Source organism: Meleagris gallopavo, chromosome 6, assembly GCF_905368555.1.
Source record: "Meleagris gallopavo chromosome 6, MGAL_WU_HG_1.1, whole genome shotgun sequence".
In the NCBI taxonomy this organism is placed as follows: Eukaryota; Metazoa; Chordata; class Aves; order Galliformes; family Phasianidae; genus Meleagris; species Meleagris gallopavo.
In genome coordinates, this window is record NC_139409.1 from 24,611,037 (window position 1) to 24,625,643 (window position 14,607).

At 38.0% G+C, this 14,607-nt stretch overlaps 1 protein-coding gene across 3 annotated transcripts in view; it reads left to right on the plus strand.

Annotated features, from left to right (window-relative positions):
* Window positions 1–14,607, plus strand: part of UMAD1 (UBAP1-MVB12-associated (UMA) domain containing 1) — a 70,515-nt gene that overhangs the window by 54,121 nt on the left and 1,787 nt on the right. The window lies entirely within an intron of this gene.

Sequence of the window (14,607 nt, forward strand, 5' to 3'; positions counted from 1 at the left end):
TCACTGACATAGTTTCCCTTAATGTGGTGTTCTCATTAGGTGTTGCAAGCTGCCAGTGACTGTAGTTCTGTGGAGCTTCAGAATAGGAACTGCATGCTTACGAGTTAGAGAAAAGCAGCAGTTTTCAAAATAAAAAAGCAAGTGTTACCATGAAAATAAAATAAACATTTATTTTTTATATTGAAAGGCTTACATGTCACCAGAATGCTTGTATGAATCAACGTCAGTTAAACTGAGAGACCGTATTTTAACTCCAGTCTCTGGATTTCATGTATTTGAACTTCATGTTTAATTGGAGGAGTTCTCAATTTCTCAAATTAAATAGAGATCATGGAAATGAAATTGATAGATTTGGCTGTTAGGAAAGCAATATTTCTATTTACAGCAGTGAGTGTATTTTTATAAATTTGTGGGAGAAATCTACTAATTTAAGAAAACTGGAAAAGCGTTGTTTTATATACTCAGTATGTCCCATAGGACCTTAATTGAAAGAATAAACTTGTAATCATTAAAACAAGTATGTTTCAGAAACATAGTATATTACGTTAAAATAGATTTGTTAAGCTGCAAAGTAATACCAGATATTTCCCATGCATAGTTGAACAGAGAAGTTGCTGGAAACTTGCTTCTCTTTTAACACATTATACATTTGACAACTTAATAGGTGTTGACTTTGTGGAACACGAATAAGTTCTTTTAGAAATATGGCTTAAAGAATAAAGTCATACTTTGTTTATGGGTCACTTCCTTATCTGAAAGGGAAATGAGGTTGTGTTTGATTTTTTTGAAGAACATGTTTTCTGGAGTATGTTTTTGTAACCATTGTAGCCTTTGGAATTTCCCATTTAGGTACTGCTGGACTCATTTTCTACACAGCTATTGAATTCTCAAGTACATATCTTTGTGCAGTATTGCTTTATTTATATAAAACTAATGCACAAATTAAATCTTGAGACAAGATTGTTTTGCTGCAACTTGCAACATTTAACTGAAGCTCCTGTAGCAGTGGCAGTCCCTGCAATCTGCATTTTTTGTGAGGTTTCCATGTTGCGTGTGGTGCTGTTAGAGGAACTGCAGATATCTACAGCCTCGTTCGTGTTTTCACTGGCCAGCTTCACTCTGCTACACAGCAGAGACAGAATCTCCTGCTGTGAAGAGTCCCACGTGGAGCATCTTCTCCATCACGAGCTTGCAAGGGTTCTGATGCCCACTTAATCCTAGGGAACTTGGAGGTCAGGCAGGGTAATGAGTTCTCTGGGCACAATCAAGCTCACAGCACCCCACAGACATGCACCGTCCGCATTAGCATGCGCCATCCCAGGCATGTGTTGTCCCACAGATGCTGCTTCAGGCTTGTGGACTACAAGTTGCATACATGTTTAAGTGCTTTTCTGGATGTGGGCCAAAGTGCTCAGTGCTCTGCAGGACTGGGAATTTAGATTTGTCTCTTTGTGTCCGTGAATCACAAAGTTGCTAGTTGTAGCTGCAACACCATCACAATAGAAAGAGATATTATGGATTGGTTTTTTCATGCTTGTGGGTTTTCCATTCCAGATAATTCAGTCTTTATCTGCTTTCATTGGGAATTCAAGGTTACAGAAAGTAACCAAATGGAAGTGTTTAGTTTTGTATATGCAGAGTGCTAGAAGCCCCCGAAATGTGATGGGGTTATTTTTTGTAATGAGCTGTTCCACTGGTAAAGCAAATTAGTGCAACCGTGTATTTTTGTCCTACTGTGAGAGCAATTATATAGCACGTCTATTAGGAGACATGAAAAATATTTTTGACAGATGGTATGGCTGTGAATTAGGATTTATGAAGATTATTGTATGTCTGGTGTGCAGGGCACCTGGGATTATTACATTGATGCAAGAAAGAAAAAAAATCTGATAATAGCTGCAGCGTTTTGCATCTCCCTACTGTCACCTTAAGAAGCAGTTCATGTTTATTTGATATGGCACTTCTGGATAATCTGACATACGCTCTTTAGCCAACAGATGTCAGCAGGTTTAATGGGTGGAAACCATACCAGTAAGTGTATTAAAATAAACCATCAAAAATGAGAGCTGCATTTAGATTGTGAATTAAGATTTTTTTCTCTTACTGTGTGTTGGTTTTTGGTTTATTTTATTATCCTGTTTCTCCCTCAAATACTCAATTGCTATTGCCTTCTATCTAAGGAGCTTGTTACACGCTTTCCAGGGCAAGAGAGAATCCTCCAAGGGATTGCTTAATCCATAAGTACCTAATTTATATGTTGTTGTTATAGCCACTCTTAATTATATACCTTGCTGTGATACTTATCTTCATAGGACATAGCCTTTGTTATGAATTGCAGTCATTCTGTTATAGCTCTTGTGACCTTTCTTGGCATAATTTAATACTACAAGCTGAGAATGTAGCAGATAGAAGGGCCATGTTTCCTGAAGTAAATTTACAATTATCCATGGCTATTTGCATGGAGACACTGCGCAGTGCACTATTTTGGCTGAGTTCCCAAATTTGTTAGAAAAAAACCCAAACTTCTGTATCAGAATTTGCAGATAATATCCTCATTACATTGATTGTTTTTATAGCTCTGCTATTTAAGGATTCCACGTAAATGTAAATAACAATTTCTTTGGCTGTTTTTGTCAATTGGGAAGACAGAAACACTATTAAGATATAAAATGTCAAGGAAGAGATAGTGGAGGTTGAGTGCACGGTAAAAAAGTGAACAAAAAATAATTTATTGTTACTTTTACTGTTCTGAAGAAATAGCAAGTCTTGCTGAATGTGTTAGACTTTTAAGATCTCCTTTAGAGCAGATCACCTGGCAAGTGTCTGATATAATTCCAGGATATGAATAATGCTAATGTTACCTTCTTTTCCTTTTAAATATATGTGTATACTAATTAGTTCTTCCAGACCTTTTATTGTCCAGTTTTTACTAAAGCCTGGCTGTCGTGAATATTTTCACAAGTTAGCAGAAAATGAGGTATTACTGATTGTGCCTTCACTTGGTCACCCAGCTCTTAGTTTTCAGTTCAGAGTTCCTGCATTTAAAGGCTCAGAATGGGCGTTCTGAGTTAGTTTTACTGCATCATTTTAAATTCCCCACATTTGCTTTAGAGAAAGTGGTTGATATATCAAAATCATCACAGTTATTGGCCAGTGTTTGTAGTTAGTCTGCTCCACTTTGACCAATGCTAATGTTTATAGTAAATGTTATTTAAAAAGGAAAGAAAAAAAAAAAAAAAGAGGAGGAAAAAAAAAAGCCTTCTTAAACTGGGATTCTAGCTGTGTCCTGGTTAGATTAATTGCTTGTCATATGTCGTATTAACTACAAGTATTTCTTCTTCATCTATAAAGCCCTTAAAGCGTGTTGGTTCATATTTTCTCTCTTCTTAATTGGGCATGTAAGCAGTAATCACTTAATGAAATTATCCACTCTTAGGAGGGACTGGAATAAGACTGTCTTTATCGGGTCATCAAGCGTGTACTTTTCTCTGAATGCTGGTGCCTTCAGAAGAAAGATCTGCTTTACTTGACTGTTGTATATGATTTTAAGCTATAGGAAGTGAAGTTTTTACATTACTTTTAAAGAGAGATTAATCATTTTCAGTGTTGATGCTTTGCAGTGGACATCATCTTTTGTAGCTCCCTCCATTCTATGCATGTATAATACATAGCTGGGGGACTTGCATTTACTGTGCAGACACAGATTGAGAATCCCTTCAAAGTAGAGCTACTGTATGATAAGGAAGTCACACTACATGGTTGAGATCTTACTGGGAAAGAAGGTAAACAGCCTAGTCAGCTAAAAATCAGCTTTCACACTGGAATAGCATCTATACTTCATAAAGCTTAATTACATTGTTTGTATTGCTACCTGTTTGATAATCAAAATATCTAAGGGGTCTTTTCATACTAGAAAGATCTCTAGAACGTACTGACCAGGGGGCTTCTGCCTGCCATTCACAGATGGGCAACCTGGGGGGTGCAGGTGTGTGGGTGTGTACGTGTTATGTATAAGTGCATTATGTATACATGCATGCATGTGTAAAATTTAAGCAGTATGATCATCCTGTAAAATTTAAGCAGTACGATCATCCATAAGAAGGTCTGCTTCTTCACATCACAAAGGATAAGTTACTGTGGCTTCACAAGCAGTGGTTTATAAACTCTCATGATCTAGTGACCTGGAGTCAACCAATAAGAGCTGGTCATGTGTTAGAAGAGTACCATCTTGTAGGAGTTTTTTCAATCCTAAAGTGATTAGTTAAACTCATCTGTGTAACATCATAGGCAATGGAGGTTACTTCAGATCTGTAGTAATTATAGTAATGTGAGGAATGATGTCAGTTGCCTTTTTTTTAAAGGGTAGTATTATATTTTTAGATCCAGGGAACTGGATTGGGAATGGAGAGGTGTGAATTAAGATTAAGTGGTTGCCACCAGCTTCCTCTCATTTAAATAATAAAAAAAAAAGTAATGCAGCTTTGTTACAAAACATTTTTTCTGTGGTACTTTGCAAGTTAGTGCTACTTGTAATGTAGTCTCTTTGTTTAACCTATGTTGAGGTTTCATTGTGACAAGAACTGAGGATGCTTAACATTCTTTTCAAAAGAAGCTTTGAAAGTTCTGTGTGGTTAGAATACACTTGTAACCTGGAGCATAGCCCCAGCAGAGACACTTGGGATCCCCACTGCCATGCTGGAACTTGCAGTTGGGATGGAACTGATCTGCCCATCAGTGGAATTTGTGCAACAGGAGAGAAAACTGCCTCCTGTAGGGAAAGAATGGCACACAGCTGTGATAGATTTTCATTATTTAGTACCTATAATTAGCACCATACATACCCACATGTAGAAATTAATAAAATAGTAAAATTGTCCTGATTGACGGCCTCTGCATTTTTGAGAGCTAGGCACACGTGCTCCATATGACGACCAAGGCACGTGTATGCAGACACAGTTTGCATACCTTGCTATTTCGTTTGGGAAGAGAGTCACTGCATGCTTACTGTAATTGCATGCTTGTTCAGTTACATTGGATTATTACTTGTAAGGGAGATGCTCAAATTGGATGCCCAGATGTTCACATTTTCAGGCTTTGTCTAATTTTGAAATCTTCTGACTAACTTAATCCCTAGATAAAACAGTTGCTTATCCTGTATCTCTTGCTCAAACACATGCGGTTGGACTAAAAGCCAGTAATGCTGGTTCATTTTGCTGCTGTCAACGCATTGATTGGTCAGTCATCTTGCCTCTGGGAGCAAACCTTCTGGGCTTTCAAAATATTAAAATTGATCTAAAATACATTTTAGATCATACATCACTTGATGAAACAGTGTGCTAACACAGCCTGATGGAACTGTGATATTTACAGTGTGATGCATTAGCGTAAAATGGTGGCTGAAAGACCACACTATAGTCAGCTTATTAATAATTACTCTAAACATCATGTAAGGAAAGTAACAGTGTCCTTAGATTAGTTTCTCTGCCACTATCAGGGAAAAAATAAATAAAACCCAGCAATAACCAGTCCGTTTTAAAGTAAAGGTAAAAATGATGTGAAAACTGCCCTATTTCAGTCCAAAATGCAAGTATTGGTAAGACAGGAATATGTTTTTGTGTAATTTCCATCAATGTGATTTGATCCTTCTGCCATAACGTGCTTTTGCTTTAATTCGTACCTTAAAAAATTTCTCTCAAAACTTCACCACTCCTTCACTGTATTGGAATTTAAAAAGACACTCCACTGGGTAGCTCATAGCAAAATTTGTGTTGAAGTACTTTTTAATTATATATGAAGATAAAATGGGCTTCTTTGCAATTTTTTGTTTGATTCCACATGATTATAAATGTTTAGAATACTTTTCTAGTGTCATACTTAGTAGACCTGCTTGATAAAAATGAATCTATTTTAAGTATTGAAAAATTGCCCTTTCTTTTCACTGTGGTCCAGCTATCTTCCTTTCACAGAGAACCACAAGGTCAACAAAGCTGAAAGAGATGACCAGTATTTGTTTCTTTTTGTCTTATTTATTCCTCTTCTCTGCAAATCATCTTGCTCTCATCCGTGTGTCACAAAAGCCTAAGCAGTAGGTGCTGAGGACAACTTTGTTGTTTTATGAGCTCTAATTTTGGATTAGCCCTCTCTGTGCAGAAGGTGCTCTTGACGAGTGCTACCATTACACACTGTGCATGGCATAACTTAAAGTCAGATATCCATCCTTCCTTCCTCTATTGGCTTGAATCTCTGTGGCGAGACCAGGTAGAAAGTTGCATTAGGAGATACCTGACTACTTTTTTAGCATTGGAATATTTTTAATTTTAATTTTTAGCTGCAATATATTGCTAGACTTGCCACAAACACTGATTTTATACATCAGGATAAAAACCTTGGAGTAAAGCTCTTAGTACAGTACTGCAGAGTACATCTACCTGAAAATCCATTTCTGTTGTTCAAAACTGAGGAGAGATGCTGCTGGGAAGACCCGGAGGATCAGCTGCCTTACAGAACTTGAGGAAGGACCACAGATAATAGAATTTGCAGTTCCACTGGAGAAGGCTTCATGTGGGCTCAAATTAGTAATCTTTTTCTGTAATCACTATGGACAGTTACTAATTTCACAAGGCCAAATTCAAGGTCATTGCCTTTCTCTTTCTTCTTGTTGTAGATGCCAGTTACCTATCTGTATTTTTCCTCTCATTGATATTTACCTTGTAGGAAGGCATGTCATTGTCTAGACTCATGGAGAGATTTACTTTTCTTCTGAAATGATAACATCATTGTAACTTCTGATTTCGGCAGCTTTTCCTTCTTGGTTCACTTTGCTGACAAAATTACTGACTTCTTTAGTGAAACCATGCTTGCTAAATATTTTCTTACTAACCTTTTATTTTTAATTAACTTTTCTAAGTTCTTTTCTCAGGTAGAGTTCTTTCTTACCCTTTCCAGTCCTTGCATTTTCACGCACATAAAATAATATAGCAGAATGCAGCATTGCCCCTCCTTTTTAGAGGCTCTGCTCCATGACCGTGTGCTATTTCAGAGGAAATTCTCCTGCAATTTTAGCTTGCCATTCTGGAGCTTCTGCTGTAGCAGGGATTGGGAACAAGAGATAAAGTCATGGAGGCAGGGACTCCATCTGTTTCTCTTGGTCAGACATCAGCTGCCCCAAAAGTCTTCAGGATATTTCTTTTTTTTGCCGAGAGCAATGTGGAGAAACTCAAATCTTGTCATTAACCACAGAGATCAAATGTAGCTGCTAACTTTAAAGCGATTATTTAAATACTGTTTGCTTAAATATGCAATCACAATTTTATAGAAAAATCAATATAGCTTGGGAAGATATGAAGAAATGAACAGTTAAAATACAACCTTTGCTCCTCATTTCAGCTCTATTAAGAGTATTTTCTAGAGGAATATTTGCATTCCAGTTACTTAGAAATTATTCCCCTCTTACAAAGTACTCATTCATGGTTCAGTTGCTTCAGCAGATGACTGCATTTTAGCAGTTAGTATGAGGTTAGTATTACATCAGGAATGAGGATAACAAAATAAATGAGTATTTTGTGCCTTCTGCACTGAAGTTGAAGAAGAAATCCTTCATCAGCATTTATCAGACTCCTGTGTTCATTCTGCAGCATATTGACTCGTCCTTCACTTCAGATTTGTGGCTGTGGGATGCACTGCTGGGTGCTTAGAGCCGCCTGTGTTTTCAATCACAGTTCTTCTGGCTCGCCGTTTTACTCACTGTAGTAATTTTCATGACCTTTTTAATCTTTCAGCGTACACACTACAGAGAAAAAATACAGCCACGATCTGGTCCAGTTAGCAGCACTTCCTGGCACAATCACGGCGCGATGCTTATTGTGGTGTGTGAGATCGTTGCTATGAATAGCTTGTGTGGTGCTTCATAGGAACAGGGGAACTTGATAGGCTGAACCACTCTCACTTCTAAGATTATTCTTATCAGTGCTCACGTTGTTGAGGGGGAAGTTGTTCAAAATTCACCTGTTAGGACAGTGCCCCGAGCACTTAGAGGCACGGGGAGGCAGCAGGAGCAGGAACCCTGCTGCTGAGGGGCATAAAAGCCCATAAACATCCTGAAGTAGCACAGAGTGCTAGAATGGGTTGGGATAAAAGGAGGGATAAGGACAGGAGTGATGTTCTGCTTCCAGAGCAACTATAACTGTTCAAAGAATTTATCATAAAAACGTATTGCTTTAGAAGGATCTTGTGATACACTGCTTCACTGCTCCCAGATAGAGTGAATTCTGATGTCTTACTATTGGCAAAATCATTTGTGTGCAGGAATGCCCCTGGCTCCAGGAAAGGGGAAAAAGAAAATGAATTGTATTAAAGAAAAAAGAAATTAGGGCCCTACCTCACTAGTGCAAGGCTTAAAGCTTTTCCACCTGGTACTGCAGTCCTCTCATAATGCTCAGCTAAAGATCTGCCTCCTTTTACTACATGATGCTTTTCTACTGCTGAGTGGCAGAGCTCCACGTCTATGGCAGAGCTCAGAGCAGAGTCATCTCTTATTCAGATCAGTTATTGGTTTGGGACCTTTGAGGTTCTGCCTTTCTGGTTTGTACAATTTGGTGGTATTTTGGTGTAGAGGAATCTAGGTATATTCATTTTAAAAGTTTAGGTACTCCAAATTCCTATGACACAAATATTATTGTAGTTATGTTTGGAAATTAAGACATTAAGACAACTGTTTCCTGTGTTGAATCAGCATTTTAGGAAGTCAAGTAAAACAGAAGCTCTATCTTGTTTCAGTTGGAATTTGCAAAACTGTTAACTAAGAAAACAGTGTTTTTCCTCTAGCATGAGCAAATGAGGTAGTTACACACTAGATTTGCAGTCATTTGTGGTACTTAAAAATACTTTCCAGAGTGAAATTGCATTTTACAGGTATTTAATAAATAAAACTCACAAGCATCTCTAGTATTTATCAGGACCATTAAACTAATGAAACTATGAAACATTCAGGATATCACCAGTTCAGATAGCAGTCCCGCAGTGCTTTCTCTACGGAGTTTATCAATTCTAGCTGTTGGAGGGGACAAGGAGCACTTATTAAATACGGAATGCTCATTCTGGGGCAGACTCATAACAAGAACTTTGTGCAGGTAGCAGCAGCTCTTTAGGACAGACAACTCACTGCTGTGTTACAAATAGGAGTCATAACAAGTTGGGAAACAAGAGCCCAAACCAACCGGGGAAGCTGACTTCCATTGGCAGCCACTGTTGCTCTAACAGCCTCTGAGAGAACTCCATCCTGGCTCTGTGTGCGAGACTGCCACTGGGATTATGGTTACGCCTGCATTCCTCTTAAGAAATTCTGTGACCATTACCAATACCAGGCATTATGGTATTACAGCCACTGTGAGGTGTCCTGCACCATTCCCTCTATCTACTTCTGTTGTCCCATAGTAGAAACAACACAACAGCCTGTTAAACCTTCAAGCCATTCAGCTCTCAAGATTCACATGAGGTTTCTGAGCCATTTCAGCGGTGTCCCTGTTTTACTGGTCTGAGTATATTCTGTGAAGACATAGGCCGCAAACTTACTGGTGTGCGGGGTGTGGGGTTTTTTGTTGCTGTTGTTCACGTTTGCTTTCTTGACGTTAGAAACTATGATATCACGTACACTTTTTCCACCCCTCCTGCCCTTTATTTCAAGCTTAAACTTCTGAATACAAAGTGCAAACAAGCTTTGCAAGTATTTTTTTATTTTCCCACCTGCTCCTCTTTTCAAATACGAAAAATAATGGCAAAGCCATTCATTGTCATTAGTGGTGATGCCCAGTCTGGAATCCCTACAGATTTTCTAAAAAGACCCAATAAATATTGTAAAAGCATCAATTGAGACACAATTGGAAGAACAATCCACTAAGACAATCTCTGCTTCTTGATACATCAGAGCTAACTGCACAATACTACCTAAGTTTTAAGATGCATTAGGATGCACTATTTGCCCTAATACTGCAAAATTGCCTGAATTGAAGATAATATTTCTGTATCAGCATCAGTGTTGTCGGTCTCTGTCTTTTGGAGAGTTGTGATATTGCTGAATATTTACTAGACAGCCTGGAATATGGAACATGTTGTTAGTTTCTTATAGCTCGCTTTTTAAGGGAAAAGGATCTGCTTCTGAGGAAAAAAAAAAGAAAAAAAAAGTCTCTGACAGAAAGTACAAATTTCTTGAGATAAATCATTTCTTGGTAGAAAAGCTTGTTCAATAATGTGGATGATAATAATGCTAGCACTGATTCTTCTTCAGAGCACTGTAAATCTGATTTCCAAGTACACTGTAAACCATGAATTTTTTCTTTCTTACGAGACTCCTTGGCAGACTTTGTCGTTTGCACACATAGCTGCGGCAAATTAGATGTTTTTAAATGCATCTGAGGAACATAAAAAGTAACAGTGTAAGAGTATAAGATGAGGAATTTATTTTAGAGGATAATTTTATACTTTGTTAGTTTTGAAATAACGTACAATGTCATTGCTGTCATAGCACAGTTGGTATCTGGTAGCCAGCTACCATGTATGTTTACACACAGTTTCTTTTATCCCTTCTTCATTTGGATTCCAAGCCAAGAGTGAAGAGAGCACCTTGCTTATTGGAATTGAATCTGAGCACCATACCTTCTGTAATTTTAACTGATTTTTCAACTCCCTGGTGCTTGCTGAAATGTAAATTGTTTGATGATATTCTAAGTGCATTCAATTAATATTTCTCATACTGGGACTGTGTGTCATAGCATTTGGCAGTGCTTTATTTAGCTAATGTCCAGAGAATACGCTCTGAATAGATTGTATTTGGGATAAATAAATTAGACATTTAAGCAGAAACCAGTGTGACTAATGTGGGATATCAAATTCTCTAGGACTTGCAGTTCTGTATGTGCTTGAGGAATGCATGCATGAGAACATAAGCCATTTCATAACCTTGACTTTTAGTTGTGCAACGTAGCTTTGTGCTGGTGTTTGCATTCTAACCAGCTTGGGCAATTTTAGCCTTGGTGGGTGCCTGATGTTCTCTACTGGAGCGTCCAGTTCATTGTTTTGTTACCACAGATGCTGTAAAAGCCTGCTGGTCAGGTTGGCTGTACTGAAGACTTTTAACTGGAGTGGATGTCTTTATAATTAGAAAATCATGCCCTGGATGGGCAACTAAACTGGTGAGGATCTGGAGCACAAGTCTTTTGAGGAGCAGCTGAAGGAACTGGGATTATTTAGTCTGGAGAAGAGGCTCAGAGATGATCTTATTGCTCTCTACAGCCATCTGAAGTGAGGTTGAGGCGAGGTGGGAGTCAGCCTCTTCTCACATGTAACTAGCGATAGGATGAGAGGGAATGACATCAAGTTATGCCAGGGGCAATTCAGGTTGAACATGAGGAAAAACTTCTCCAAAGGAGTGGTCAGGAGCTGGAACAGGCTGCCCAGGGAGGTGGTGGAGTCACTGTCCCTGGAAGTTTTCAAGAAACATGGAGATGTAGCACTGAGAGACATGGTTTAGTGGGAAATGTTGTGGATAGGCGGATGGTTGGATGATCTTGGAGGTCTTTTCCAACCTTGGTGATTCTATGATTCTGAGAAGTGCAAAATTGTATCTAGCTTGATAACATCTTGCACATGAAGCCATTATCTGAATATCATCGTAAGAGGGTTCAGATAATTATTCACCCTGAATTTTTCAGGTCAGGAACATTTTTTTCTTTGTGTGTAGATAGCTGGTAGATAACAGACACTGCCATAGTGCATGTGACACTTTACATCAGGTAAAAAGATGAGATCCACAGTGTTCAAGGATTAAAACTGCAAACATAACAGTTCTCCAGCTGCCTATTTTCAGTGCAAGGTGTTGCTTGCTGTCGCTGCTGCTGCCTTCATCTCTGCACTCTGGAGCTGTTCTTTTGAAATGAGATAAGGAGGCAGAAGGGCCAGCCTCACTCTCTCAGCTCTGTGGCATACTTTAATGCTATCCCTCCCATTTTTAAGCTGTTCTTTTCTAAACAGCATGGCAGCAGGGATGTGTGGCCAGGCTGACTTTGGCTGGAGTTTTCCTACCACCCGTGGGTTTTGCACATTGTATTACACAGCCGCCCTCCCCAGGTTATGTATTTTTTGCATTGTATAATTTGTTGGTGAATCAGTACAATAAGACAGTCTAAAATGTGGCTTTCTGTGAATGTGAACATTTTAAACTATTTTAGGCATGTTTTGGTTTTGTTTTTCTTGGGAAAGATAGTAGTGGTTGATGTGTGGAACTGGAATAGGAAATCTTGAGATCTTTTTTCATTTCTGCTGTAAGCTCATGTTGTGATACTGGATCCAAGATCTTATGAGGGCATGGGTGGACTGAGACCAAAAAAACTATTGAATGAATATGAATGAGAGATCAGATTATGGCATTTGTTACAAACTGGCCTTTTTTTTTCCTCTTTGTTCCTGGCTTACATATCCTATGTTCCATTTCAGGCTTTGTTTATGATGTTGTTTTGACTATTCAATCAGTATTAGCATCTATAAGCTGCTAAGAACAACCAGTATATAGATATTAAGTGCAGTAAGATGATGATTCAGAGTAAAATACTTCTAATTTATCCTTTCTTACTCAGTCTTGCATTGAAACGTGAAGCGGGGCTGAGAATAAGGGAAGTTCATCCTTGTCCTGTCATCAGTACATTGTTTTTGTGGGCAGTAGGGGGTCTAAGTTGTGGGGGTTCCCATTTGGCACCCTTCTAACAACTGTAAGGCTTCTGGAAATGAAAAAAAAAAAAAAAAAGAAGAAAAAAGAAAAAAAGAAGAAAATCTGGGATGCTTTATGCTCTAATTTTTTTCTCCTTGAAGTTAGATTTGCCAGCTGATTCTCTGATTTCCATTGTAAATTGAGTTCATCCAGCTTGTGGGACAATTAAGACAGAAAAAGATGTTCTTAAAAGCATAATTTGCCAAACAAAATAAACATTAGATTTCAAGGATTTCAAATGATTGCCCAAGCTATGAGAATAGGACGGCAGGAGATCATTTTTCCCTGGAACACATGAGTGGGGGAGGCTCTTTGAAGATCTGGTTTAATCGATTCCTAGATGTAACCTTTTCCTGTTTTTCATTTGGGCTTTTCTGGCTCCACTTTCCTCTTTAGAATATGAGACTAATGTAATAGAAGCAAATACTAGCACCTCAGTGAAAGCTCCACAGCTTTGTTCTTTCAGGAAGAAGTCTAAAAGATATGAGCAGAACAGAACAGTATAGGATGTCTTGAAGCTTTGAGCAGCTACAAGTTTTAGGTACATATTTCAAGTGTGGTGGAGGATTTTTTTTAATTGTTTTTATTTTTTTAGGTAAGTATAACTACCATTATAAAGAAATGTTCTATGTGTTCAACAGTGTTCTTAGCAAGCCAATATGTCTCTATCAGAAAAATGGATTTGAGTTTTGTTACAACGCCTTAAGCTTATTTGGCCATGACAAGAAGGAAGGCTTCTCTTAAGTGTTGCTAACTGATCAGCAACTACAGAAGCTGAGATCCCTTTGAAAGCGAGAGCTGCTGCTCTTCAATTTGCAGATAGCTCTGCTAATACAAGAGACAAATACAAGAGGTTGTAGGAGTTTTCCTGAACTTACTGACTTACAGTTCGTGGTTTTTCAGTACTTTCTCTTCCTTACTCACAGATTTTTCTGAATGTGTGCTGAGCATGGAAGGTTGGAAGGAAGAAGTCAAGACTGCAATCAGAAATTAATGTATAATGGTTTTGGCTTTTACATGATTTGTTAAGCACTTTTGAGGGAGTCAAATTGGAATATTTTTCTATGTGTACTTATATAAAATGGAAATCCCTATGGCAATCATTTTATTCTTCGAGATTGTGTGAACTCTTAGTTTGAATAGCACTTGGTTGCTAGAAATAGTAGAGTAAGTTAGATTTGCTTTCAGAGGCAGAGTAAGTAGTCTTTTCTTTGTTTTTAACATGGTAAAAGTTTTAGGATAGACGGTTACTAAAGTCATTCTGGTAAGCCAGTATCAAAGCTTGTACGACTGTTGTGTTCACCATTCTATCTGATGGCATTTTCCATAAATTACCTTAACTTATTCCGTAAGTCAGGATTTTTTTTATTTCATTGTTGGTTTTGTTTTATGGGCTTTGTACGTTTGGTTTTAGTTTGTCTGTTATAGTTTTGTTTACTGTGCTTTTTTAATGCTCTATAAAGCACAGTTAGCAGACCTTACTAGTCAGTGAAACAACTCTGTTTTAAATTGGAGATTGTGATCAGTAGTAATTTGAAAGAGCTAGAGCAGGAGCTGGTAATTCGGGTTTCGCGTTGTTGTTTGTTTAAACAGAGTCCTACATTTATAGGTGACTTCTGAAAGGCTGTAGAAGGGTAGAATGGACATAACTTTCTATCTAAACAGGAGCTTTGTTGGTTTATAAAAAGAATTGTATAAGAGTATTTTCCCCTAAACTTGAAGACAATGTCCCACCTGCCTTGATTTTCTTAAAGGCAGAGCAATATTAAATAGGAGAAATTATGTTAATCTTTCAAAAAACAAGAAAAAAAATGTTGTTTTCAGCCTTAATTCAAACCAACTTACCTCAA